This window comes from Gorilla gorilla, chromosome 9, assembly GCF_029281585.2.
Source record: "Gorilla gorilla gorilla isolate KB3781 chromosome 9, NHGRI_mGorGor1-v2.1_pri, whole genome shotgun sequence".
NCBI classification, from domain to species: domain Eukaryota; kingdom Metazoa; phylum Chordata; class Mammalia; order Primates; family Hominidae; genus Gorilla; species Gorilla gorilla.
The window spans coordinates 100,283,727-100,311,371 of NC_073233.2; the positions used below are offsets into that span (position 1 = coordinate 100,283,727).

The 27,645-nt window shown below is 40.5% G+C and overlaps 1 protein-coding gene and 1 pseudogene across 5 annotated transcripts in view; one reads left to right on the forward strand and one right to left on the reverse strand.

Moving 5' to 3' along the window:
• Positions 1-27,645, forward strand: part of FAT3 (FAT atypical cadherin 3) — a 676,861-nt gene that overhangs the window by 144,310 nt on the left and 504,906 nt on the right. The window lies entirely within an intron of this gene.
• Positions 863-26,796, reverse strand: LOC101127069 (phosphoglycerate mutase 1-like; annotated as a pseudogene).

Here is a 27,645-nt window from a genome sequence, read left to right on the forward strand (position 1 = left end):
GCTCAAATGAACACTGGGCCTATGTGGCAGGGCCAAGCAACTAGAATATGATTCAGAAGTCAGTCAGTGAAAGACACACTTGGACAGGACCAAGAGGCATTTCACTGCCATGAAACAAGGTGGGGGAGAGATTCTAAAATACACAGCAGGAGGCACTCCTACCCCTCATAGGTCAAGGAGCTTATGCCATATTGGTGTGAGGAATGGCTTATTTTCTGATGACCACATGTGGGGCTATTTCAACTGCCATGAGAAACCCCAGAAAGGTTATTGTTTTGGATTATTTATATACACTATACTTCTATAGTAGTAAATGTAACACATACACTAAAGTCAGGATTGATCTCAACCTGCTAGAGCCAGCTCTCTGGGGTGAGGGAGGAAGGAGTTGTTTGTCACATCACCATGCAGGTTGCATTCATCTTCCCCTGGAGTGACTAGAGCCCCCAGGCAATGGCCTGACTCTGAAAAGCACAGGACTGGCTCTAGGAGCAGATCGGCTCTCTTGCGTCTCCTTATTGGTCATGGCTTAGCATGGTTCCTCCCCACAAGTCCTTAGTAAACAAAGCACTGGCAAAAACCCAAGTCACTACCTTTCAACTCTCTTGGACAAGGAGAGCTTTTCCTCAGCTTGGACTGAGAACCTGTGCCCTAGAAGCATTATTCTGACTAGGTTGTAAAGGGAGTGGCTACAGGAGACAAAATGGCTAAAATGAAAATGGGAGCCACTGATCCCCATCTGCAGTTACAACTTAAGATGCCTACAGATGTGGTCAGTGTGACATGTCCAGGAGGGAGGTGCACAGGGGGATGTGACAGAGAGGGAGGGTGCTCCTGGGGACAGTAGCTTGCCCGCCAGCCCTCACGTCTTGGCCTTGCCCTCAGCAGCCGCAGCTTCCATGGCTTTACCCATCATCCCCCAAGAACTGCATGTGCCTGATGGGCTTCAAGTCCTTGTCCAATTCATAGACAATGGGAATAACCAGTTGACAGGTTCAGCTGCATGATAGCCTCTTCAGAGACCTTCCACATGCTTGACAATGGTTGGAAGGCTGTTTCCATGGGCTGCAATCAGTACTCATTTCCCCTCCTTGATCTGGGGAGCTATTTCTTCATTCCAAAAGAGTAGAGCTCTGGTGGTAATGTCCTTCAGATGCTCACAGGAAGGTAGCTGATCTTCAGTGAAGTCTGCATACCTGCCATCCTTACTGATGTTGCTGTAGAAAGGATGGTTGGGCTTCATTAGAGGTGGTGGGACATCACAGGTGCACCTCCAGATCTTTACTTGGGCCTCGCCATGCTTTGCAGCAGTTTCTGCTTTATTGACTCTGGTCAGACACCCATAGTGCCCTTACTGAGGTGTCAAGTCCTCATTACTGGCAGCCACATCTGATCAATAACATCTAGCACTGTCCGGATGGTCCAGATCACTCTCTTCTGCACTGAGGTGAAGCAGATGTCAAATTCAGAGCCAGCGTCTCCCAGTGCCTGCCTGTAGCACTTTGCCTCCTCGTGGCCTGCCGGGCTCAGGTTGGCATTGTACCACCCACTGAAGCAGTTCTCCAGGTTCCACGTGCTCTCTCTGTGGTGGATTAGCACCAGCTTGTAGGCAGCCACGGTGGCTCTCTGGGCATGTGGTGCCAACTGGTACAGATGACTAAATGAAGAACTGGTAGTAGAGGCTGGGTATGGTGGTGCACAGCTGTAATCCCAGCACAACAGGAAGACTGCTTGAGCGCAGGCATTCAAGATCAACCTGGGCAATATAGTGAGACCCTCTCTCTAAAAATAAATAAATTAATTAAAAAATAAATAAAGAAATAAATAAGGTGGACATGGTGGCACACTCACCTGCAGTCCCAGCTAGTGGGGCAGGGGAGGGCTAACATGGGAAGTTCACTTAAGCCTGGGAAATTGAGGCAGCAGTGAGCTGTGATCATGCCACTACAATCCAGCTTGGATGACAGAGTGAGACCTTGCCTCCAAAAAAACAACAACAAAAACTGATAGTAGAGACAGAAAAGCATGTAATCTAATTGTACACCATGTGGTACAACATAAATGAGTGTCTTCTACTGATCATTCATCATGTTCCCTGTGGCCTTAGGCCCATCCTTCGGCATTGTGGGATGAGTTTTACAAATTCCAATTGGAGACACAACAGTATGAAGGATAACTAGAGCACTGAGGTGAGTTGATAATGCTATCTAAGCAAGGGTTAATTGTCAAGGAATGCCTAATCCCAGAAATGAATCCCAGTTTTGTGGGGCTTGAAGTTCATACTATTTCGAATGCCTGCTTTGAGAAAAAGAATAAGTTATAAGAACAAAATTGTGTTTGTTTAGAACAAGGAAAACAATCACAGCAACTTAAAAGTTTGAAAGTCAACAAATATGACAGATACCACAAAACTTAGAAGAATAACATAGTATTTTTTTTAAATGTCTGACACACCTCTCATGCTTTTTTTCTTACATTTTTGGGTTGAAATTTTGCTTGATTGCCTTTCCCTAGGATAACAATTTTGTAATCATTGCCATAGAAAATAAGAAAGATTATTTAATTTTTCTCCAGTGTGGTTGACTGAAATTTGTGTTATTATTGAGAGTTTAGAACCATTTCTCCAAAGTCACAACTTGTTATTTTTAATGACATGCCAATTTTTAACATTGTGTAAAATTTGGAAAAACTTCTATCAAGTTTCTTTTTCATATAAACTTTTACAGATACTCTTGCTATTAATAATACTGCTGCAAGTCTGTGTTCCATAAAGAACAACAACAAAAAAACTAGTAATTTCTGTGTCTGTGAGTTATGTCAACAAAAGAAAAAACTTACAGTGCATTTTTAACTTGTATGCCGCATCATCCAGGAGAGAACTTTCATTTTGTCTCTGTATGCAAGACCCACATCTTCTAGTGACAAGTTTATATGTCTAATCATTTGGTAGTTTTCCACAGAGTAGCTTCTGGCTCTGCTCATTTTAGCCTAATTTCTCCTCCAAAACTGCTGTAATTCTAGTGCCACCCACCTCAGGTTATATTCATATGGTGATACCAGTTTTTGTCTTACTTCCATGCTAAAATGCTGGGTGTCTCAGTGCAATGGATAGTGGGAGTGTTTTTGGAAGCCATTTCTACACTGGAATGGCTAACAACAGTATGTGTGTGTGTGTATATATATACATACACATATATATATACACATACACATATATATATACACATACACATATATATATACACACACGTATATATATACACACATATATATATACACACATATATATATACACATATATATATACACACATATATATACAGTTGTTAGCCATTCCAGTATGTGTGTATGTGTATATATATGTATGGAATTGAAGATGAGTCATATAAATAATCCCAGTAAATGAAAACTAAATGTATCCTCAACTTAATTCTCTTTTAGACAGATCTCTATACTGGCTGCAACCACTTCACCTAATGTGATGTAAAATGTAATCAAGGGGAAAGAGAATAGAAATTTTGAACTGATGCGGTTAAAATATATTTTGCAAAATTTTTAAAAATGTAGGACAATGTGAATCATTGTTAGGATCCTCCCTGGGGCTTGGAAGTGTTGGCTTTAATAGCTTCATGTTAAATCTGCATCTGCCCAGCGTTACTGGTAAATGAACATTTTTCTGAAAGAAGTCTTTAATGTTATTGCAGGAAGTGTTTGAGCTGGGCCAGGCCACAAAGTCTAGTCCTGATTTTAAGGTTGATGCCAAAGAAACCTGGTTAGACCAGGTTTTAGGTTGTCACTTCTCTCGTATATTACTGAACCAACAGACAAATGTTGCAAAGGACATAGACCAAGTTTGTATGTGAGTAGATCTGGCTCTTTGGTGTCTCCGTATTGCTTGAGGAGGTGCCCTGGAAATTCTGTAGCCAAAGCAGCCTTTGAAGAATAAGAAATCTGCAAGGTCTTGGTAGGTCAAGGCGGGCAGATCATGAGGTCAAGGCGGGCAGATCATGAGGTCAAGAGATCGAGACCATCCTGGTCAACATGGTGAAACCCGTCTGTACTAAAAATACAAAAATTAGCTAGGTATGGTAGCACACGCCTGTAGTCCCAGCTACTCGGGAGGCTGAGGCAGGAGAATCGCTTGAACCTGGGAGACAAAGGTTTCAGTGAGCCGAGATTGCGCCACTGCACTCCAGCCTGGTGACAGAGCAAAACTCTGTCTCAAAACAAAAAACAAAAAACAAAAAAAACCTGCAAGTTCAATAAGTGTGGAGCTTTGGTCTCACTGCTTTTTCAGAGCAGTTGGCTGTTGAAAGAATTGCATTGTTTCTTGGGCCTACTCCTTCTCATAAAATATCTTTGGGAAATCATGAGTAACAATATACCAGTATCCAGGAAGCACACTAAAAGGGCTTTTGAGAGCTGCGCTAATAACTGTCCCAGAGTTCTTTCACTCAGACTCATTCTCCATATTCTAAAAGTGTAACTTGAGGGATTTCCCTAAATTATAAGAAGTTTCAATTAATCATAATATGCACATTATTGTTGTAATTTACTATAAATAATCTAACTTATAATCTCTATATTAGTAGCATATCTTAGAATCCATAATTTCCATCCCTGTGGGCCATTGGTTTGGTAGGATGTTTCTGATTTCATTGACTAAACCCTAGATAAAGCACCATGATTCTTAAAAAGAAACATTATTTTGAGGTCAGCTTTGAAAGGAAATTCTTTGCTCAGGCTATCCAAGTATGAGATCTGAGGTTGTGAATGGGGCTGTGAAGATGGAAAGTAAGGTTAGTCTTCTTCATGTGCGTTGGTCCTCTGTCCTCAAACGTATCACACATCTCTCCCCGATACTGGGTAGAGTTAGGTATTTCTTTCTTACACCTTGAGGATACTTCTAATAGAATATTTGGTTAATAAAGGAATAATGATTAAACTGAATTAGCCTTGAAATAAAAACAGTTATTAAATATTGGATAACCATTTTATACAATACTGCTTTAGATGCTAAAATATCACATGTACTCTTTCTTTCATCTGACTGCTAATTTATCCTACACTGATATTTATCCTAGAAGGTAAACCATCAGAAATGGAGTGAGTTTGAGTTTGGTTTATGGTCACTAAATTCTTGTGTTTCACAACTGAGATACTGTAGGTGCTCAAGGGTGATTATGCTAACACAAAATTCTATATTCTATAGGAATACAGCATGACTCAAACATAGATAATGATACTTTAGCTCATTTAGAACTTCATAATTTGGTAAAATATGTTCAAGAACCAGGATGTAAGCAATAATGGCTATTGGGAGCTTTCTACAGAGTTTGCACTAATATACATTAACTCTGTGGTTTTCATTCAGTCCCTACTTACTTTCACTTTGCACACAATTCTAATAAGATGGATTTCCTGATATGTAATCCTGTAGCATTTTAGAAATTGCAAAGTGGAGATATTGCAATAGATGGTCATACTTACAGCAGTAGGAAATAACCCCATAAATCAGGCAGCAGGAGAAAGAGATCACTAACTCTCATTGTGTTTTTCTGTGCCAGGTGTTAAATAAGTATTGACATATTTTCTTTTCATAAGGATTCTATGGGGTATGTTCTCTGATTATCCACATATTATAGAAGATAAACAAAAACGTGATTTTAAATTTCTTGTCCAGGGTTTCATAGCTTGTGGTGGAGCTGAGATTTGAATGAGGTAGGTCAGAACTAGAATCTGAAGGCTTAATCTTGGGACTTCAGACATTTTCAGGATAAACAGCCCTAAGTACCTCCTTAGGGGCTGTAAGCCCAGGCCAGGTGCAGTGGCTTATGCCTGTAATCCCAGCACTTTGGGAAGCGAGGCGGGTAGATCACTTGAGTCCAAGAGTTTGAGACCAGCCTTGCCAACATGGTGAAACACCATCTCTACTAAAAAATACAAAAATTAGCCGAGTGTGGTGGCGCACGCCTGTAATCCCAACTACTCAGGAGACTGAGGCAGGAAAATTGCTTGAACCCTGGAGGTGGAGGTTGCAGTAAGCAGAGATCGTGCCACTGTGCTCCAGCTTGGACAACAGAGCTGGACTCTGTACACCCCTCCCTGCCCCGCAAATTGAGGCTTTAAGCCCAAAGAGCGCTCATCACTTCATTCATTCCCATGCAGCATAATAGCTAGGTGATGATTGTAATGAAGTTGGGATCATTGTCAAGGCCCAGGTTCCCTAGAAAACAGAACCTAAAGGAAAAGTTACAGTACATGCTAATGTTTTACTAATCACAGGGGAGCAAGAATGAGGAAAAAGAAGTCATATGGGATGAAATGGAGACCGCATATAAATTCGTGTGTTTTTAAGTTGGTCACAGCTTCACAACAATACTCAGCCTGTTTTCAGTTGCTCTGCCTGTCTCCAGAGAGGGCACTGAGAACCACTCTATTTTGGACCATTTACCTGCAGTTGGAAGGAAGGGTAAGCAGTTTCTCTGCTGCCTCCTGCCCATTTCTGGCCTTTTATTGGTCAAATCTGCCACATAGGCCATTAAGTCACAAAACTTCTGGGAAGTACTAGTGGGAAGCTAGTACTTCTGTGGGTACCATCTGGTCAGTGTTCACTTTACTATCTGACTTTTATCAATGAGTGCTGGATTGGGGGGCTTCCTTATTCTGTGGTAGGAACAGAGAGTCCTTATCAGGGAGTAGGGTGAACAGTCGATGTTTAGGTGTCTGTGGTACAGGTTGGCCTGAGCAGATCTTGGTGGTGCACAAACTGGACCTGGGAAGAGAATTGTAATGCACTTTGGAAAGATTTTTTAAATCAAAAATAGAAAATTAAAGAAACAAAACAAAGCCCATAAAATTATGATGACCATCTGACAGGCTGCTCAACTACTTGGAAAACTGAAGTCTGCAAAATGACACATTTCCCAAGGGTTCTGGTTTATCAAGGTTTTGTGATCCCTCTGTCTCTGGAACCCGGACTGCTTAGAACTACAAAGAGGAAAAGTAGCAGCACTTTGCTTTCTTTGATTGACATGGGCAAACAATTTTTTTTTTTTTTTTCTGAGACGGAATCTCACTCTGTCACCCAGGCTGGAGTGCAGTGGCACGATCTCGGCTCACTGCAAGCTCTGCCTCCCGGGTTCACGCCGTTCTCCTGCCTCAGCCTCCCGAGAGGCTGGGACTACAGGCGCCTGCCACCACGCCCGGCTAATTTTTTGTATTTTTAGTAGAGATGGGATTTCACCGTGTTAGGCAGGATGGTCTGGATCTCCTGACCTTGTGATCCGCCTGCCTCAGCCTCCCGAAGTGCTGGGATTACAGGCATGAGCCACCGTACCCGGCCAGCAAATGATTTTTTAAAAAGAACCCATCCTTTCTTGCAAGTATCTGAAGTCAGAGTGCTATTTTATGGAATGTATGTGTATGAATTCATGAGCTGGAAATCGGGAGGGAAGTAGAGGGGCTGAAGTGAAAGAGTTTGGGAATTTAATCTGCTGGACTTATTTTTCCAACTTCCTTCCTAGTCACAATCATCTTTACTTCCTCTACCTTCTCCTCCTTAGTACCATCACCACCATCATCTAGTACTTACTGAGAGCTTGCTATCTGCTAGATACTCTGTAAGTTGTTTAATGTACTTGAGCTCACTCATGCCTCACATTAAACTTATGAGGTAGGTACTCTTACTGCTCCAGATTTGTGGGCATGGGAACTGAAATTTAGAGAAATGAAATAATTTGCCCAAGTCCACAGAACTACTAACAGAGCCAAGGCTATAACTCAGCCTCGTCTAAATCCGTGGTTCTATCTCTTGTCCCGACCACATACTGCTCTTGGAGTAGGTATGTTTGGATCTTTTTGTGCACATTTTTGTGTCTACTTTGTGTATTCTGTTTTCTCATGTGCCTTTGTTGTTAGGAGCTTAAAGGGAATATCTGTAATATTCATGTATTCATTACAATATGTATTATATATTATGCAATATGTAGTATATAATGTTATAATGAACACATGATGAACTCCTACAATATTCTAGGCACTGAGTTAAAAGAGTGATCCAAATAGGCAAAAATCTTTATCCTTGTAACATTCTGTATTAGGCAGGGTTTCCAGAGAGACAGAACCAGTGGAGATATGTATGCACACACACACACACACACACACACACACACACACACACAGAGAGAGACATAGATAGATATGGATATAGATGTATGAGAGGGGATTTATTAGGGGGATTGGCTCATGTGATAATGGAGGCTAAGTTCTATGAGAGTCCATCTGTAAGCTGGAGAAGGAGGGATGCCGGTAGCATGGGTCAATTCAAGTTCAAAAGCCTCAAAACCAGGGGAGACTATGGTATAACTCTCAGTCTGTGGCCAAAGGACTCTCAGACAGAGAGAGAGAGAAAGAGAGAGAGAGAGAGAGAATTTGCTTTCCTTCTGCCTTTTTATTCTATCTGGGTCCCTCTCTAGGTGTATGGTGCCCACCCACATTGGATGAGGATGAATCTTCCTTACTTAGCCCACTGACTCAAATGTCAGTCTCTTCCGAAACACCCTTACTAACATACCCAGAAATAATGCTTTTTCACCTATCTGGGTATCTCTTAATCCAGTTAAGTTAGCACCTAAAATTAAGCATTGTATATTCTAGTGGGGATGTTGCACTTAAAACGGTCTAACATATCACACATTATGCATGTTTTCCTTGATTGTTATCAAGTGCTAAGCAGAAAAATAATGCAATTGAAGGATCAATAAATTGTACAGGTGGTGGTGGGTTCCAAGAAGGCCTCACTAGGGAGAGACAACCTCTGGATAAAGTCCTGAAGGAATTTTAGATTTGTTACCTGATATTTTAACTTGCAGGAAGGCAAGAAAGATGGAGAATAAGTTTGACTGATTGCCACAAACTCTGATAACTACTCTTTGTGATTTAAAAACCCACTATGAACTATAGGAAGAATGTAATTTGAAATACACAATTATAAATGCAGATTTGTTAAGCATAGAAGTAGCCTGTTTAAAACTATTTAAGAGTGAATCAAAAGTCGTGATGTAAATGGACCCCATCTCAAACTTCCCTTCACTCCATCGTGCCTGTACCATAAGAGGAAAAACACTACCTCCACCCTTTACTGTTGTTAATTGTATGCATATATCCCATCTTCCTTCTGAAATTCCATTTTTCTGAATACTGTCTTACAGCGGTTTTTTTTTTTATTGTACAATGTAGCATCCTTAAACATGACTTAAAATTGAACTGAAGAGCTGCTGTGTCAGGCATGTTGTCTGAATTGCTGGACATGGAGCTATCTCCCTGGTTTAGAGGAATTCCATTCTAGTTGGGAGCATAAAACATTCACGCAGAGAAAGTGGTAGTATGCTGACCTGTTTAATAAAACATGCGTACACACACACACACACCATACCTAAATTAGTAATTGTCAAATAATTAGAGTAATTTAATATATATCCTGTTAAACTTATTATATAATTGGATTTTTCTGAGACAGGGTCACCCTGTCTCTGTCTCCCAAGATGCAGGCTGGAGTGCAGTTGTGGGGTCATAGGTTACAGCAGCCTCAAACTCCTGGGCTCAAGTGATCCTCCCACCTCAGTCTCCCAAGGAGCTGGGACTACAGATGCATGCCACCACCCTCAACTAATTTATTTTTATTTTTATCTTTGTAGAGATAGGGTCTTGCCATGTTTCCCAGGCTGGTCGTGAACTCCTAGGCTCAAGCTATCCTCCTGCCTTGGACTCCCAAGTAGCTGAGATTACAAGTATCAGCCACCACACCCAGTCTAGAATTGGATTTTGTAAAAAATGTTTAAGGATTCTTTGGAGGCTTGAGCTCATGCCCATGGTTGACATTTGAGGAAGATGAGACTTATGGAGATGAAGTTATTTTCCCTTAGCCCCAGGGATAGTCAGTGGCACAACTGACCCTTGAACCCAGGACTTGTAAACATGGGTACTATTTTGTTCAAGGCTGTCTTGATAATTTAGCAGGTTCATTTGAGGTCTTAGGTTTTCATTTTTAGCTGTATTTGTTACTGAGACGTGGAGTTACTGACATGGCTGTAAGTAAGCATCACCTTTTATTAGATGCCGATGCCAGAGTTGACTTTGTATGCACTTTATACTTATATTGTGAGATGTTTGGTGACCATCCTTTATGGTATTTTACAACTTAGTAGTTCACATTTTGTTGTTTACTGACCTAAAAAAATCATAGCTAACATCTGAAGCAAAGATGAAAGCACATTTTCTTTTATCACACATCTCTGCTTTTACTCACAGAACTCTTTAAATTAAGTCATTAACATATGCAAACACTTCTTTTCCCAAAGTGGTTTTCTACTCTGCAATTATTATGTTGTTTTTGGTAAGATAAATAAGCCCTACATTAAAATGCCAGATATTAAAATGAGAAACAGTAGCACTTTATAAAATATTAGAAAGCTTTGAAAAACACAAATAAATAGAAAGCATCCCCTTGTGGCTTCAGGCAGTGCATATTAAAGAGTTTGTCCCCCTGTACTCTGTCTTCCCATGGGCTGAGTACTGGGATGTGGCAAAGTCTCCCCTGGAATTGACTGGCAGACCACTTTGCTGGGGGTGGATGGGGAAAGAGAGGCTTCTGCATTCTTTTGTCCTGATCAAACCAAAGCAGTTTCTCCAGCTGTGAGGTCAAGTTTCCAGCCTTTTAGTAAAATTAAATTGTTTGCTTTGTCTGATATCAGTTCTGGTTTCAGACAGAGTGAAATAACAGTGGGAAAGCAGCCTGTGTGGGGAACGCAAGCAAATGTGTTGTGGGCTCTCAGACGAATAGTGAATCATTCTGGGGATCTCACATGCTCACTTAACATGCAGAGCTTGGTAACCAGCTTAAGATAGATGACCTGTCACTTTCAAGAACATGTCAACTGTTTGTTGCAGGGGAATATTTCCTAGTCGGTTCATGGGATTCTTAATAAAGATGTTGGAACCAGCAGTCCTGCTGTGTTTCGGCTTCTAACCAGAAGCTGAATAGTTACTGCCCGTCTCAAATGGATCCCAGAATCTCTCAGTTTGGATAGTGGTTGTGGTTTTATCTGCTTTGGTGTTTGTTGTTATTATTTTCTTTCTTCTTAGTGCTTCTGAGTTGCTCAGATTTGGCAAATTTTGAATAGACATATATATGAACCCCAAATAATTGTACTGAGAAATGCAGAAAATATTGAGCAAGACGCTGCTGAATTTCCATGAGTAAGCAAATATATTCTAAGAGCTCACAGGTGAAAATTTCTTTTTATTTAATATGTCATTTTTATTGGAAGGTAATGATTATGTCCAGGCCATAAATACAGTGTAAATTCTCTTCAATAGACATTAAAAAGATGACTTTCAGTTGGAAGCAGCTTTTTAAAGGGCTTAAGGGATACTGAGGTATAAATTTTCAGACCTGTACAGTCTGTACATGTAAGACTAGGAAGAAATGAGTGAAACCCAATACAGGCTCATGCATGGGAACACATGTTTATGACCATAAGCTGTAGTTTCACAAAACATGTTGAAGAAGGACATATAATGGATGTATAATGGCTAAGAGTTTTAAATGTATTGTTGCGTGTGTTATTTTATAGTTATAATAAAAATATCCAATGTGTTATCAGCCCTATCATCATTTTCCAAATGAGGATACTGAGGTGTGGGATAATTTCTTAAAAATAGAGCTGTGCTTCACAAATACCCGGGAAATAAACACTTGTTCAGTCACTAAGTTCTGACTCCGTGTTGTGTATTTTGTCTGTATTAAGATTCTGTTCAGCTGCCCAGATAAAAAGTGATAAAAGTTTTCTAGCTGATATTCCTACTATAAGATATCTCACTGTCTGTTTCCAACTAGCTCTGAAGGGTCAGCTAGTTTTATTAGAATTATTGAGCATGCCCAGGATGTGGTTGTATAGGCTCAGCTTAAATTTACATCAATTGGCAATACTTTCTCTTGGTTCAGGATCAGCTGTATATTCCTCTCATTCCTTATTTCTGCCTGATTGTAGGCTCCTTGAAGGCAGGATTTATTTCTGATGCACTATTGGGTCCTGTGTCTGGCTCAGTCAGAACCTGGCATATGATCACTGCTCAGTAGGTATTTTTGGAAGGAAAGGAAAAGAAAGAAGGGCTAGCTATGTAGATGCAACAGCAGCTCAGCGTCTATCTCTGATTCCTTTCCAAAGGTTGAATTAGATGAGGAAGCTCATGTTTTCTGGACATGAGCTTTACCTCCGAGTACCTGGGGGATCTGTTCCAGTATCTTTGTTCTTTTGTGGTTCAAAGCTTTGAATAATGTATGTTTTGATGAACAAAATGGACACTGTGGCTCTATGAAGAACTTAACTACAAACACTGCAGTTTGTGTCATTTTTTTCAGCCATTTAAGGTGGTGTCAAAAATTATAGTAGCTTACATTTTAAAAAATATTTGACTTTTAAATAATGTTCACTGTGTCATTGACCCTAGGAAGGATTTTAGCTTACATTTATGGCTTCTTACTGCTACTGCAATAGAGCCAACAACCACAGATCTGCTCATCACTTTCTTATAAATGTGGTTATTTCAGATTTCCAGTGTGTTCTGGTCACCTGGCTTGCTCTTTCTTAAAATGTGTTTAATGCTCTCTTGGCCAGTGGTTAGGCTCATACTTCTTATATTTCTATTATCCAGGAGACTTTATCATCAAGATAGTTATAATCTTTCTTCTATTTTTCATTAAGGTCTTATAAGCCTATTATTGGTGACTGAAGCTCACCAAGACCTCCATACCCTTGCCTCTCTTCAGCAGGTGCTATCTCTTATATCCCAGTTGGAAATGTAGGTTCATTTCAGACAGCAGTTTTCACATAAGGCATTACATACTATTTTAAGTATATCAAGGGCCTTGATTTTCACCATCCTCTTAAAGATTTTAAAAAATATCTTCATTCTGAAGTCTCCGAATTTTTATTTTATGTGCGTTGACTTCTTCTGTTATTTCCTTGCAAAAATACTTTGGTGTTTGTCTTAGTCCATGGGGATTGCTATAACAGAATACCATAAGCTGAGCAGCTTATAAATAACAGAAATGTATTTCTCACATTACTAGAGGCTTGGAAGTCTAAGTTCAAGGAGCCGACAGATTCAGTGTCTGGTGAGGACCTGCTTTCTGGTTCATGGATGGTGCTTTCTGGTTATGTTTTTACGTGGTGGAAGGGATAAAGCGTTTTTCTCAGGTTGCTTTTATAAGGGCACTAATCCCATTACTGAGGACTGCTGCCCTGTGATCTAATCACTTTCCAAAGGCCCTACTTCCTAATATTATCACCTTAGGGGTTACGAATTCAACATAGGAAGTTTGGGTGCACAAAACGTTCAGACAATAGCAATGTTTTTCCAATTTAGATCTTTGGCCTTGTCATCATACCCCCTGCCACTCCTCTCTCCATATGCTTTCTGTAAGAAACACTTTTCCAACCTCTTTAAAAATATTCTGTTTTCCTCCTTCAGCTTGGAAAACCAAGTTTTAAGCTTGTTCCACAAGTGAATTTGTGCTTTATAATAAGTGAGTTATTTTACATATAGCACAAAGCACATTGCCTAGATTCTTATATATTTATTTCACTTTTCTCGATCCAAAATACGTTCATAAATTTGAACCACAAAAGCATTAAAGTGTCAAACATTTCTGTATTTGCCAAGCCATAGCTTTGTTTCTCTTCTGGAAGGTAGCAGAAGTTACTTTTGATGGAGTTATCTTTTTTGACTGGACCAGGAAAAAGGTCCCCATGATGATGAGCAGGAAAGCATCTTTTCTATCTATACCAGGCAGTTCTAAGGTAAGCCAGACCAAAGCAGATGATTCTGTCCTTGCCTCCACCAAAATCACTGTTGGATTGTAGATGAGAAAAAAAATGACTTAAACCTTGGACTGGGACAATTCATTTTCTGACAGCTGGAGGCTCTTATGAACAAGTGAGACCAATATTTGTGGGTTATCTTGGATTTGGCATCCTCATCTCTTCACAGTCAGGAGCAGAGTCTTCAGAGATGTGATCAAAAACATCGTAAGTACTAGGGGGAAAAAATCCATCTTTTTACATTTGGGTTTGAACTTTATGTTTGTCACTGTTTCAGAATTGCTGAAATTACTAGAACAGGGTCTTTGGAGTGGAAGAATTTTGGTTTCTTCATTCTATCCAAATAAGTACAGAAGAAGGTCAACAAGGAATCAGGCCATAGTCTGGAAGACTGATATCCCAGAGTGGCTGTGAGGTAGCTGAGGTAAAAAATCAACCTAAAGGGACTGGTTAGGTTCTGAGCTGGAAGAATGTTTGGAGGAAGTAACTGTGAGAGACAAGATGGATAGTTCTCTTGCTTAATGATGTCGTTGAGTCAGAATGCCATCATGCAAACTTATTCGTGTGTGTGTGTGTGTGTTTGTGTGTTCAATGAAGGATAATTGATGTTACGTTTTATAACAGGGATTTTGTGTGAGGAAGGTTAAACTTGAAAACAAATGCGAATGTACTCACCACATGGAATGAGTGTCTCCCACCTTCAAGATTCCCATTTGCAGTTGACCTTTGACATTCCTTGTGCCTCTTGCTAATGCTTGGAGTGAACACTTTGGACCTGGTACATGAAATTCCACTTGCTCTGTGGTTCTCAGTGCTTTGTGGTCTTTAATCAGTTCTGTATGCCTGCCCTGTCTTCCTCTTCCAAGACAACAAGACTTGGCTGTCAGCTTGATCTGTCCATTGTAGTTTATACAGATGTTTCTTTTGTTTTTGTTTGAACGCCCCCAAAGAAACCATGTTGACTGTGCTCCATCACGTGAGGCGGTGCCCATGTGTCCTTCATAGTAACACTGTGAGGCATAATTATCCACACTTCAGAGATAATACACAGCCAACACAATTTAGCTTGCTTTATAGAGCTGAGGCAAATCATTTCCCCTCACCCTCAGGCCATCTCTCTAGTGAGAGATTATCTCTTGGTGACACTTCAGTCTTTGGTTTAGCAGCTAGAATTCTTTTATAGTTTGGGAAGGATATGGCATCACATTTCTATGAGTGGGTGCTGGAATATAGACTCCCATTTTTCACCCTTATACCCTCAGTTAACTTCTCTATGTGAGTGAGCTTCTGATGGGATAAAGTCTTTGGAGAAACCTTAGAATTCTGGTTTTGTTTTTGTTCTATTAAGGTCAAACTCACATAGTATAAAATTCCCCATTTTAAAGTGTACCTTTCAGTGGCATTTAGTACATTCACAGTGTTGTACAACTACTACCTCTATTTAGTTCCAAAACATTTTCATCACCCTACCATCACCCATACCCATTAAACTGTCACTCCTCATTCTGCCTCCCCTCATTCCCTGGCAATGACCAGTCTGTTTCCTGTCTTTTGTTTTTGTTTTTATAAGAATAGATTATAGCCATATTAAGAATGAGATGCAACTTGACTCATTTATCCAATGACTCATTTATCCAAATGTTAGAAGAGAAAGTAAGAACTTAGGCACTGGAACTTCTTTTATATTCTTATGTATCTAGGAGTTGGGCCAGGTGCAGTGGCTCACGCCTGTAATCCCAGCATTTAGGGAGGCCGAGGCAGGTGGATCACTTGAGGTCAGGAGTTTGAGTCTAGCCTAGCCAACATGGTGAAACCCTGTCTCTCCTAAAATACAAAAATTAGCTGGGTATGGTGGCATATGCCTGTACTCCTAGCTACTTGGGAGGCTGAGGCATGAGAATTGCTCAAACATGGGAGGCGGAGGTTGCAATGAGCCAAGATCACGCCATTGCACTCTAGCCTGGGTGACAAGAGTGAAATCTTTTTTCACCACTTTTTTTTCACCACTCCTTCCATGTGGTGGGTGCATTCACATTTGTTTTCAAATTTAACCTGTTATAAAACGTAACATTAATCATCCTTCCTTCCAAAACACCTTTGATCTGACTTTTAAGAAATAAATAGATATATTTTTGTTTAAGCAGGTATATAGGTAGTTAAAATATAATTATTCAATTAACTTTTTCATTTTAAAATTTGGGGTTTCTTGGTGAATTATAGTAACAGTCCAGGAAAAATGAAAAATTTATTAATTACTATCCTAGTTTAAGTACTTCCTTTTTTTCTTAAAGGGAAATATTTTTGAAATATTGATTGAATATTTATGAGACGATGAGTGTACCAGGTGTTAAAAAGAAAATGAAGGAAATATGAGATGCTGTCTTTTTCTCAAACATTGGTGGATAGTTTTTGTCCTTTCAGCAGGATTTTTGCTTCAAGAGTTTTTGTTGGTTCTTCATTGCTGCATTAAAGTTACTTTCAGAGGGCTAAATCTCATAAAATGCCAGGATATCAAGGAGAAAATTGAACTCTGGCTCAAATCAATTGCATATTATGTTAGGAGAGAGAGACCTCATGAAAATGCTTCATGTTAAGGGGCAGGAGCTGGATTTTCCTTTGATTCCAGATTTTAATATCAACTGTCAGTATTTAATAGTAAAAAGACATGGCTTCACATGTATTTTTAATTTCTTCAAATTTGAAAGTTGCGTGAGTCTTAAACTGGCCCTTAGAAGTGGATTTCAGAATTGGTGTTTAAAATATAAAATTCACAGAAACTCCTAGTGGGGGGTCAGCTGGAGTGTCATTTTCAGGAACAAGTAATATTTATATTGTTCTTTGTTCAATATTTTGTACAGTTTTCATTTGGTAAATCTGGTTGTTATTAAAGTGACAAAGCTAATGGAATCACCTGCTGAGGCGCTGTCTCCCAGGAAGGCACCTCTAACAAAACCTTTCCTTTCCTGACGGGAGATCATTATGAGATCCTGCCTCATAAGGGGGACCCTTAAAGGTAGATCTGGACCATTCCTCCATCCTACCTGAGTGTCACTTGGCTTTAATCCTTCTGCCACCATCTAGATACCCATCAGCCTCCAGCTTGGATTCCTTTCAAAAGATACTTAGAAAAAAAAGAAAAAACTTTCAGGTTTTGCTAATCTTGAGATATCTACAGTTCCATGACTTTTTCCATGTGTGTATAGAGAAGGATGTGATTGTGTTCTAGTTCAATCTGTCTTAAAGAGTGGTCCGCATGGAGTCAGCAGGTACGGGTAGGCCAAGCGTCTGCCTTTTTAAAATTTTTATTTTCTTCAAATTTTATTTTAAGTTCAGGGGTACATGTGTGGGATGTGCAGGTTTGTTACATAGGTAAATGTGTGCCATGGTGGTTTGCTGCACAGATCATTCCATGACCTAAGTATTAAGCTCAGCATCCATTCGCTGTTCTTCCCGATCCTCTCCCTACCCCCAGCCCCTGCCTACAAGCCTCAGTGTGTGTCATTCCCCACCATGTGTCCATGTGTTCTCATTGTTCACCTCCTGCTTATAAGTGAGAATATGCAGTGTTTGGTTTTTTGTTCCTGCGTTAGTTTGCTAAGGATAATGGCTTCTAACTCCATTGATGTCCCTGCACAGTACATGATCTCGTTCCATTTTATGGCTGCATGGGATTCCATGGTATATATATACCACATTTTCTTTATCCAGTCTGTCACTGATGGACGTTTAGGTTGAATCTATGTCCTTGCTATTGTGAATACTGCTGCAATGAACATACATGTGTGTGTATCTTTATAATAGAATGAATTATACTCCTTTGGGTATATACCCACTAATGGGACTGCTGGGTCAGGCACCAGCATTCCAGATGATTCTAATGTAGGTGATGTGCAGACCACAGTTTAAGAACCACTGTTCTAGCCCCGAAATCATTTTGGGCCTGATTTTGTCCCCCAGTGTATTTGTTTTCCCTCCCAGTTTTGAAGCATGTGAACATTTGGCTAGAAGGCCATGACCTAATCCCAGCCATTAGGAAAAATGTTGACGGATACAAGAGTGAATCAGAGCCCTGAGGCAAGCCACTGGAGACTTCTCTCCAAGTTGACACTCTGCCTTATGAATACTGAAATTCAATCCGTTTTAAACCCCTTTCTTTGGCTTGTCATTTGGCCCACATTTTTCCTGTCTTATCCTCTAGGATCTCATGAGAGATTTTGTCAAATGCCTTGCTGACATCCAGATATGCCAGATTTGCAGAATTGCCCTGATGTACCAGTTCAGCAAACACATTTCATTTTTTTTTTAAAAGGAAAGAATTAAAAAGAGTGAGAGAGAGAGAAAGGAAAATAAAATTTAAAAAGGAAAAGAAAAATGAGATTTAATTTGGCATGATATTCCTTTTCCTGCTAATCCAAAGATATAAATTTGAACCCACGATTTTTTTTTTGGTTATTTCATCTGGAATCCTGAGATTATAAGAAATTGGAAACCATCATTCTCAGTAAACTATCGCAACAACAAAAAACCAAACACCGCATATTCTCACTCATAGGTAGGAATTGAACAATGAGATCACATGGACACAGGAAGGGGAATATCACACTCTGGGGACTGTTGTGGGGTGGGGGGAGGGGGGAGGGATAGCACTGGGAGATATACCTAATGCTAGATGACGAGTTAGTGGGTGCAGCGCACCAGCATGGCACATGTATACATATGTAACTAACCTGCACAATGTGCACATGTACCCTAAAACTTAAAGTATAATAAAAAAAAAAAGATATATTTCACAGTAGTCTCTAAAGCTCAGCAAAGAAATCCATGTGGATTTTCCAGGGAGGTTTCCCCTCCCCAAAGGAACATGTGCAGACTTAAGTGTGGTAAGTCATTAATACTAGCCTCCTTCTTTGTGTGATGGGAAGGGGGTGGTCATTCACCCTCAAGCAGTAATTTTTTTGGGGAGCAGTGCAGAGAGGGGCATTTCCCTGTATAAATCTGAAGGCTTCAAAGTGGTCACTTCATACCATCTCATTTTGAGTCAGACCACCCTCATTACTGCTAAGACGCCTTAATAAGTGTGTCTGTTCTTCTTGTGTATTGGAGAGGAAACAGGTAGAGAGTTGTTACCCTAAAGAGAAGGGAAAATTCTTTGAGCACATTTGAATGACAAAATTATATTTCTCATCGAGTTTCTTTTTAGAAAAAGGGAAGAAAATAGATGTGTCTTGGAATTCTGTCCATGAGACCACAGAAAAGAACTTTGACTCATAACTTCTTTAAGCGAATTCCTCCCCCAGCCCTTTGCCCCATGATGTGTTGATTCATTGTGAAAATCTAAAGCAAACCAAATTTCAGCACATACAGAAGCCAGAGTAGTCAGCATCAGGGAGATCATGCACTGCTATCATCCCTGGAAGACTGATGTTTCAAAGGCTCAGCTAATGTGCTTCCTGATGTACGGGTTAAAAAAGTGGGAGAAGCAAATTAATTACATTCAAAAGGAATTTAAAGGAGACTAATCAGTGCAGTGGAAGAGACCAGGAGCTGTTTACAGATGTGCCAAGATGTAGAGAAATCAGTATTGGCTTTGTCTGGAAGAAGGAATGGGGCTCCTCTTCTCTAGCTAATTAAAGCAAGCTTATCTGTAAATTTAGTTATTCATAAAGCTTGCTTCCACGGAGCTGCTGTTTTTCTAATAGGATGGGAAGGCTGGGTTTCTGTAAATGTGGGTCAGTCATGTGATTAAGTGACCCAGATTTCCGCAGACAACCAAAAGAAAGAGCAGAGAGAGGATGTGCCAGCTCCTGACTGCACAGCACAGCATGGGCACACCTAATGCCTCCTCCATATGCTAAAGGCAGAGATTGAATGTGAATGTTTTCACTTGAAAATTGCATCATAGTATTACTCCTATAAGAAAGCAGCACCAAGCATCAGCTCTTTCTATTTCTTTTCAATTACTTCTCTTTCTAAAGCCAGGAAGAGACCTTTTAAGCGTTTAAATTACGGTACATCTTTAAATGCTGTAGCTATGTTTGAGTTATCTGTCATCCCAGGAAATGGGCTGGTGTTTCCAAGTGTCCGTAGGTAGAGAGTCTAGAAGTGGACTCTTGCTGATTTTATTTCATTTTTGAGACAGAGTCTTATTTTATTTTATTTATTTTTGAGACAGAATCTTGCTCTGTTGCCCAGGCTGGGGTGCAGTGGCACAATCTTGGCTCACTGCAGTCTCTGCCTCCCGGGTTCTAGCGATTCTCGTGCCTCAGCCTCCCAAGTAGCTGGGATTACAGGCGTGTACCACCACACCCAGCTAATTTTTATATTTTCAGAAGAGATGGAGTTTTGCCATGTTTGCCAGGCTGGTCTTGAACTCCTGGCCTCAGGTGATCCACCTGCCTCGGCCTACCAAAGTGCTGGGATTATAGACATCAGCCACTGTGCTTGGCTACCTCTTGCTGATTTTAGACACCTCATCTCATCAGCATTTTATTATCTGTTTTTACATTTTCATTATAATGTAGCAACTATTTTCATTGCATGGTCAGCCAGTTTTTTACCTCTTATAAATTATATTCAAGATTACATGGTTTACTGGAGGAAAAGTAGAAAACATGAATATGCAAAACACAAAAGAAAATAAAATTGGTCAGGTGCAGTGGCTCACGCCTGTAATCCCAGCACTTTGAGAGGCCAAGGTGGGCGGATCACTTGAGTCCAGGAGTTCAAGACCAGCCTGGGCAACGCGGTGACACCCCTTCTCTACTAAAAATACAAAACCATTAGCTAGGCATGGTGGTATGTGCCTGTAGTCCCAGCTACTCAGGAAGCTGAGGTGGAAGGATCGCTCGAGCCTGGGAATTTGAGGCTGCAGTGAGCTGAGATCGTGCCACTGCACTCCAGCCTATGCTGGAAAGAAAGAAAGAAAGAAAAGAAAGAAGTTAAAAGTGAGAAAATAAACTCATCCTTTCTATCACCACTCAGAAATAACCATTCTTATTATTTTGGGTCAACAACCAAGAGGCAGTTTTGTTATCTAGCTTGAAATCACTGCTCTGTCACTGTTCAGCTATGGGATTTGGGCAAATTACTTGATCTCTTTGTATTTCAGTTGCCTTGCTGATAAAATATGGACACCTACCTCAAGAAAATGCCTAGGAACATATACAAGACTTCAAACATAGTGAACATTCAATAAACGATTGTTGAATAAGACATTGAATGAATGCGTACATGAAACGTTTCCCATGTAGTATAAAGTTGTTCATGTATCTGGTCCCTAGTTCATTGCTTACTGCAATCATAAAAGCATAAAGGAACTTCACCCAGTGCGTGAGCAATAAGTACGTTATAAGTGTTAGTTATTATTACTGCCTGACACATCATTAATATTCATTAGATAGTTGTTGAATGAATGGATGTCAGTCACTGCCCTTGGGTAGTTTAAACTTGAGAGAAGACAAGAGAAGATTCATGAAACAATAAATAAATGGTGAGCCATTTGGTACTCAGTTTGAGGGGAGAGCTCCCCAGGGGCTGTTTTATTTGGGGATTTCCTTGGAATGTTCAGCTGATTAAACTGCTCCCATTACAGCTTGAGTGACACTGGGTAACAGATCTGGGACCGGATCCTACATCATCCCACCACGTAAGTGGACTATATCATGTCTTCATTCATTCATCTTTTCCCATTCCTTTTCAACAATGCTTACTGAGTGGCAGGAGCTGTGTGGGATTCTAGACAGCCAAAGACATTTGCTGTCGCCACCGTCTTGTTAGGAGATCTGTGGCTCAGAGGGGATTTATAATGTACTGTGATAAATGCTATAAGCCAGCAATGCCCAAGGATTATGGGAGCTAGTGTGTGTGTGTGTGTGTGTGTGTGCGCCCTTGCACCCGCGTGCGCGTGCTCGTGTGTGTGTGTGTGTGTGTGTGTGTGTGTGTGTGTGTGTGTGTAACAGAGGGAAGGAACGTCAGAGCGTCCTTTCCACAAGGAGGTCCAGTTGGAACCAGGTCCAAATAGAGAAATAGGTATTATTCTAAACCTGGAACACAGGAGTAGCATTTGCAAAGATTAGGCAGAGTGAGAAAACTGGGAGGTGCATACAGCATGGCTAGAGCTCTGAGCTGCAGAGAGGCACGAAGGTTCTTTCTTATAGTGGTGAGTGGGAGTGGTTACATTAAATGGTTTTAAAGCTGGGAGTGACAAGATCAAATTTGCATTTTGGAAAACTAGCCAAAATCTGTGTGTGTTGCAGGGTGAAGGAAAAGGTGGTGGGATAGACTGGGGCCAGGAACACTAGTTGTTGGAAACCAGAAAGAAGGGACTGAAGTAAGGGTAGGGGAGAAGGGATGAATTGAAGCACCCAACTCAAGATATTAGGGAGGGACAGTTCACAGAATTTGTTAACCAGTGATTGTGTCTGTGTCTGTGTGGCTGGATGTAGGGGTAAGAGACTAAGAAGGAATTAATGATGCTTCTCAAGTTTCTGGCTTGTCGTGGTGTGCATGGAATGGTGAGACCTTTTATCTAGATTAAAAATATAGGAGACAGAGAAAGGTTAAGGCGAGAAGATCCTGTGTAAGTGGATTTTGATGAGCCATTGACACATCAGGCAGAGCTTCTGAATGGGAGTGGTGCTGAGGAGGAACAGCAGTGGAGGAGAAGCTGGGAAGCATGGATTTCTTCATGCAGATCATCTCCTACTTGGGTCAATAGATAGCTCTTGATTTTAAGTAGCTTCAGGAGCTAAGTACTATCTTCTTAGAGTAATTGTCCTGTCAATACTGAACCATGGTATACTGTCCTTGTTCTAAATACAGTACAAAGATCTTTTCTGGCGCAGGGACTTAATCTGAGCCACTAATTTCCATTTTGGGGCTTTTTGCCAGGCTATTTGAGGCAGCATTTAGAAGCAGAGAAAAGTAGATTAGCACTGACTATCATTTTTTATGTTTAGACTCCAAGCTGATAAAGCAATGACATTTTTATTATTTCAGCATGGTTTTGTGGATGTGTCACAATTATTTATATAGTTTTTTTTTTTAGGTAAAGGAAATTAAATTATTTGAGGAACTGTGCCCTCACCTTGTGGCTGAATCTATCTGGTGCTGCTCTTCCTTCTCCTTTCCCTCACTCCCTTACATGGTCAGGTCATTTTAAATATGTCCAGTCTTCAGAGGAGATGCCTCCTGATCTCCCAACCATCACTGAGGGGTGGAAGGTAGTGCTTATTCCTCATTTGTTTGATAGTGCTCAACACCTTGGGTTAAGATCTTTCCTGGAAGAGAAATGGTAGGGAAGCAATATGCAAAAGATGAAGACATGGCTATAATTTAATTCTTAATTGTTCTAAAGTGACGTATTTCAGACATAGCAGGATAAAGACTTGGGTACATGTTTCAACAGAATTTATTTAGGATTTAATATTTTATACCAGATGTTAGGATTTCCTTGTGGAGGGATAAGGGATTGCATATATATAAGCAACAGGGCCTAGTAGTTCTGACCTGAAGAAGCTTATTCATTTCCTGGGGAAGATGGATTTTCAAAGAAATATATGCAAATCAGTGAGAAAAGTACTATAATAAAAGAATATCCAAAATAGTATGGAGATTCAGAGCATAACTGCCTGGAAAATGCTAAGAAATTCTTTACAGAAGAATGCTTCGTGGGAAGTCTATAGGCTTGTCTGTCTTGTTTGGACCAGATGGCAGACTTGTTGAAGGACATGTCCCTTTCCCTGAACTGGGCTTTCTTTCCGTTTTATCTGTGCTGCTTTAAATGCATTTGTTGCTTGGCTTTCTATGGCAGTTTCTTAGGCATAAGTCTTTTTCCTATACTCTCCTGGAACATCTTCAGGGCAAGACCCCTGTTTGTTCAGCTCTCCATCCCCTGCCATACCCAGTAGGTGCCATAGCAACACATGAAATCTTACATTTTATTCTCAGAACAGCACTGTAACATTGATGTTATTATTAGCACCATTTTTAAAGGTAAGAAAACTAACACACAGAGCATTGAAAACTTTTCTCAAGGTGTCTCAGTCAGTTTGGGCTGCTTTAACAAAATGCCATAGACTGGGTGGCTTAAACAACAGAAAATGGATTTCTCACAGTTCTGGAAACTAGGAAGTCTAAGACCAGCTCGTAGATGAGTTTCTTGGGAACCTGGCTTTTGCCCATAACGGACATAACAATGGTGACTACTGTTTTCTGTCCTGGTGTCAGGCTAAGTATTCATAAACACCTTGACTTGATGTTTACAACTTCACAAGGTAGATTATTTGTATTCTTGTTTAAAGGTAAAAAAATAAGTTGGCAAATTTACAAGTTTGGAGGAAAAGGCTTACATGCAAGGAAAGTTAAACAAAAATAGATTTAAATGGTAAAGACTAATGATATTAGAATATCTTAAGGCAGAATGGACCTAGTTGCCAGATGCCTGGTACTTAACAATAACTACCATTTATTGTGTTGTATGGATGTGGCTTATTCTTGGTGAAGCACTTTACAATAATCTTCACAGTAGCAGTTAGAAGTGAGGAAAATGGACTTTTCCTTTTACTGATAATAAAATAGAGGCACAGAGAAGGTAATTGCCGATGATCACATGAGTGTCAGGGTACGTGTCAGGTCTGTTTCCACTATTTATTCCCTTAAATACTATGGAATTAGAGCAATGTAACACACTGAGATGTTAAACTTGGAGTTTTTCTTTTTTACCCTGTCTTATGTATGGTCTCTGTCTAATCAACCAGTGTCTTCACATTACCTTGTGGAAAATCAGGGGCATTTTAGGCAGGAGCAGAGTAGGTGGGAGGCACGTCTGTAGAAAAGCAGTGGAAGCAAAAGAAAAAAGCCTGTTTTTTTTTTTTTAAACTTTCAAAATAGACTCTTGAAGTCCACATCAAAAATGACAGTTTTAAAAGCAAAGTTTTTGATCTTAAGAGCTAGGTTTTGTCGAGAGAAGAAAGGGCTCCTGAAATAAAAAATAAAGTTCTTGTAAAGTCAGGAATAGAGTTTATGCCATAATAGATTAGGAAAAAGACTAAAGGAAGATCTAAAAGCTTTCCTCCCTACATAATCCTCCCAAGACTAGGATCCTTAGGCTGGTAGACAAGGAGAGTTAGGTAGGACTTGAGTAGGGAGCAGTCTCTTGGGCTGCTGTGATGGGACTGGGCCTGGGCTAACCCACAGGGAGAGAAGCAAAACAAGTATGGAGAGTTTGTCCAGCACTAGCCATGACCGTCTCAGGGCACCCAGCCTAAACCTATTCTCCTTCACTTTTGAAATGAACATCTGAAGTCACTGGGGTCAAGGAGCCATAGTGGTTGCTCACCATCACTTACCATGCCTTCCGAGGATGGATGTCTGCCTGCTGCTAATGGATTGACCACTAGAATCCGTAGTCCTCCCAGTGCCCCAAGATTGTGCTGAGCTTTGACGTGAACCACTAAGTTTGGGCGTTCTCCTTTTTCTATAAGGAGAATGAGGAACAGGATTGCCCTGCGAAGAAAACCAGTTCTTGTCTGAGTGAGAATGACTATTCAAAAGGAGAAGTGAAGAATACTCTAATATGGCCTCCTGGAGCAGGAATGACCAAAACAGGACCTCCAGGAATGGGTAGAAGCTGGGAGGACTGAGGGTGAGAGGAGCCTGAGAGGTCTGGGAGCAGGGTGAGCAAAAATGTAGTCCTGGAGAAGCACAGTTAGAGTTGAACAAGTGCTTCTTCAATCTTGTGGTTCTGGATTGGGGCCACATTCTGGCAAAAGAGCCTTTGAATGGCAGATTAGGGTTTAGACATCAGTTTGTGTGCAGTGGGAAGCCATCAAAGCTGTCTTTTGTTTGCCTGTTGATTTGTATGACTTGATAAAATCCTGTACTGAGCATTTCTCTTAGTACCCACTTAATTTTTAAAAACAACTCCAGAGAAGTTAACAACTCCAAGTAGCCTAAGGCTGTGTAACTGAGAAGAGGTAGAAGTCAGCAGATTTGGTTTTATATCCATGTGAGACAAAATTGTGTGCTTGTTCAAACCTTTCACTCTGTCTTCTGTTCCCTCCCCGATGTTTGATAATGCCAGAGCCCAGAGTGGACAGACTCTCAGTGGTATCTAGGGGACAGACCATCAAAGACCCAGATGTGTTCCTGCAACCTTGCCAATAAGTATAAGTCCCTGACAGCCCCACCTCCCCAAGTATTTCTAGCTTGTTTATTCCCAGGTTAGGTGACCCCTTGTTCTCCTAATTTCTACCTCTCTGGGAAGCAAAATGAGTGTCAATCACCCCTAAGCCTTGGCCCCAGTGCTGCAGGCAAATAGTTCTTTATCTCAACCTCTTAGTTCCTAGGTCTGTACTTTACACAGGATCAGTGTGTGTAATCTTTTGTTCTTTTGTCTTCACAGTAACTTAATTCCTGTGGTAAGGGAGGATCATGTGTATTCTTAAGTGTGGGTCCTTATTATTTGTATGTAGTTTGCATCTGTATTCTGTCAGCTCATTAGTTTGTCCACTTTTCATTCAGTTAATGACAAATGTGGAGTATGCAAATGTTTGACATTCAAAACAGACAGCTCTGCAGTTCTGTGCTTTTAGATCATTTACTCATTTCTTCTTAGAGATTTATCTAAATTAGCATGACAGTGGCCGTGTTTCCTCATAGTTGTACGTGTCCTTTATGGAGTTATATTTGGCACCCCAGAATTAGGAATGAGATCGTTAACATCAACAATTCATTGAGATAAACAGGACCAGTGTCCTCGTGCTCTTTTCATAGATGAGGAATCCACAATACCCAAGAGTTGCACTACTGTCTGGTGAGGTGGTGGTGATGGCTCATAATGCTCACTTGTGTTCATTCCTTTGGCATTCAGCTTTATACTCAGGGTAGAAGCAGCTATGATTTCTCCCATAAGAACAGCCAGGTCTGTGCTGGTTTATCACATGCAGTTCTGTGCTTTTAGGTCATTTACTCATTGGCCAGTTCATGTCTCTGGGGAGACATGCACGCACACACACACGTTATATTCCAGCCAAATCGAACCATGCTTATTTTCCAGAATGTTCCATACATTTTCTTACCTCTAAGTATCTGCAGACATTGTTGTTCTTGTTAATAGTATTAGAAAATAATAATAATGATAAAAATAGCTATCAATTATTGAGTGCTAATATCTTAACTCACGTTTTCTTATTTAGTATTACTATTTTCATGTTTAAGAGATGAAGAAATAAGGTTTGGGGCATTTGGTGAGCCAGGACGTATTTCTGTCTCACTCTAAAGCTGCTCCCTCTGCCTCAGCGCTGCTTTCTTCCTGGTCACCTGGCTGACCACAATTTATCCTTGGGACTCAGGGTATCTGTCTCTTGCTCTCTACCCCTCCCCCCAAATCCCCAATCTATACTAAATGCTGCTCCCTTGAAGTGTCTACACCACCCTATACTGTAATGTAGCACATTGCACACTGCACTACATTGGATAGCTTATCTGGCTAACTCCTTTACTACAGAAAGGGACCACCACATCTGTCTGGTTTCCTGTTATGTCTCCAGGCTGAGTAGTGCTAGACTGTCATTGCTCAATAAAGGTGAAATAAGTGGCTGAAAATGACTTGGCAATTGTGGAAGGAGAAAGCTCCCCAGAACCCTTCAGCTATGTAGAGATTGTTGCTCTTGAAGCCCCTCCTCTCCTAGCCCATAGCAGGTGATCAGCAAATATTTGTTGATTGACTGAATGAATCTGATGAAGAAGAGTCTGAGCA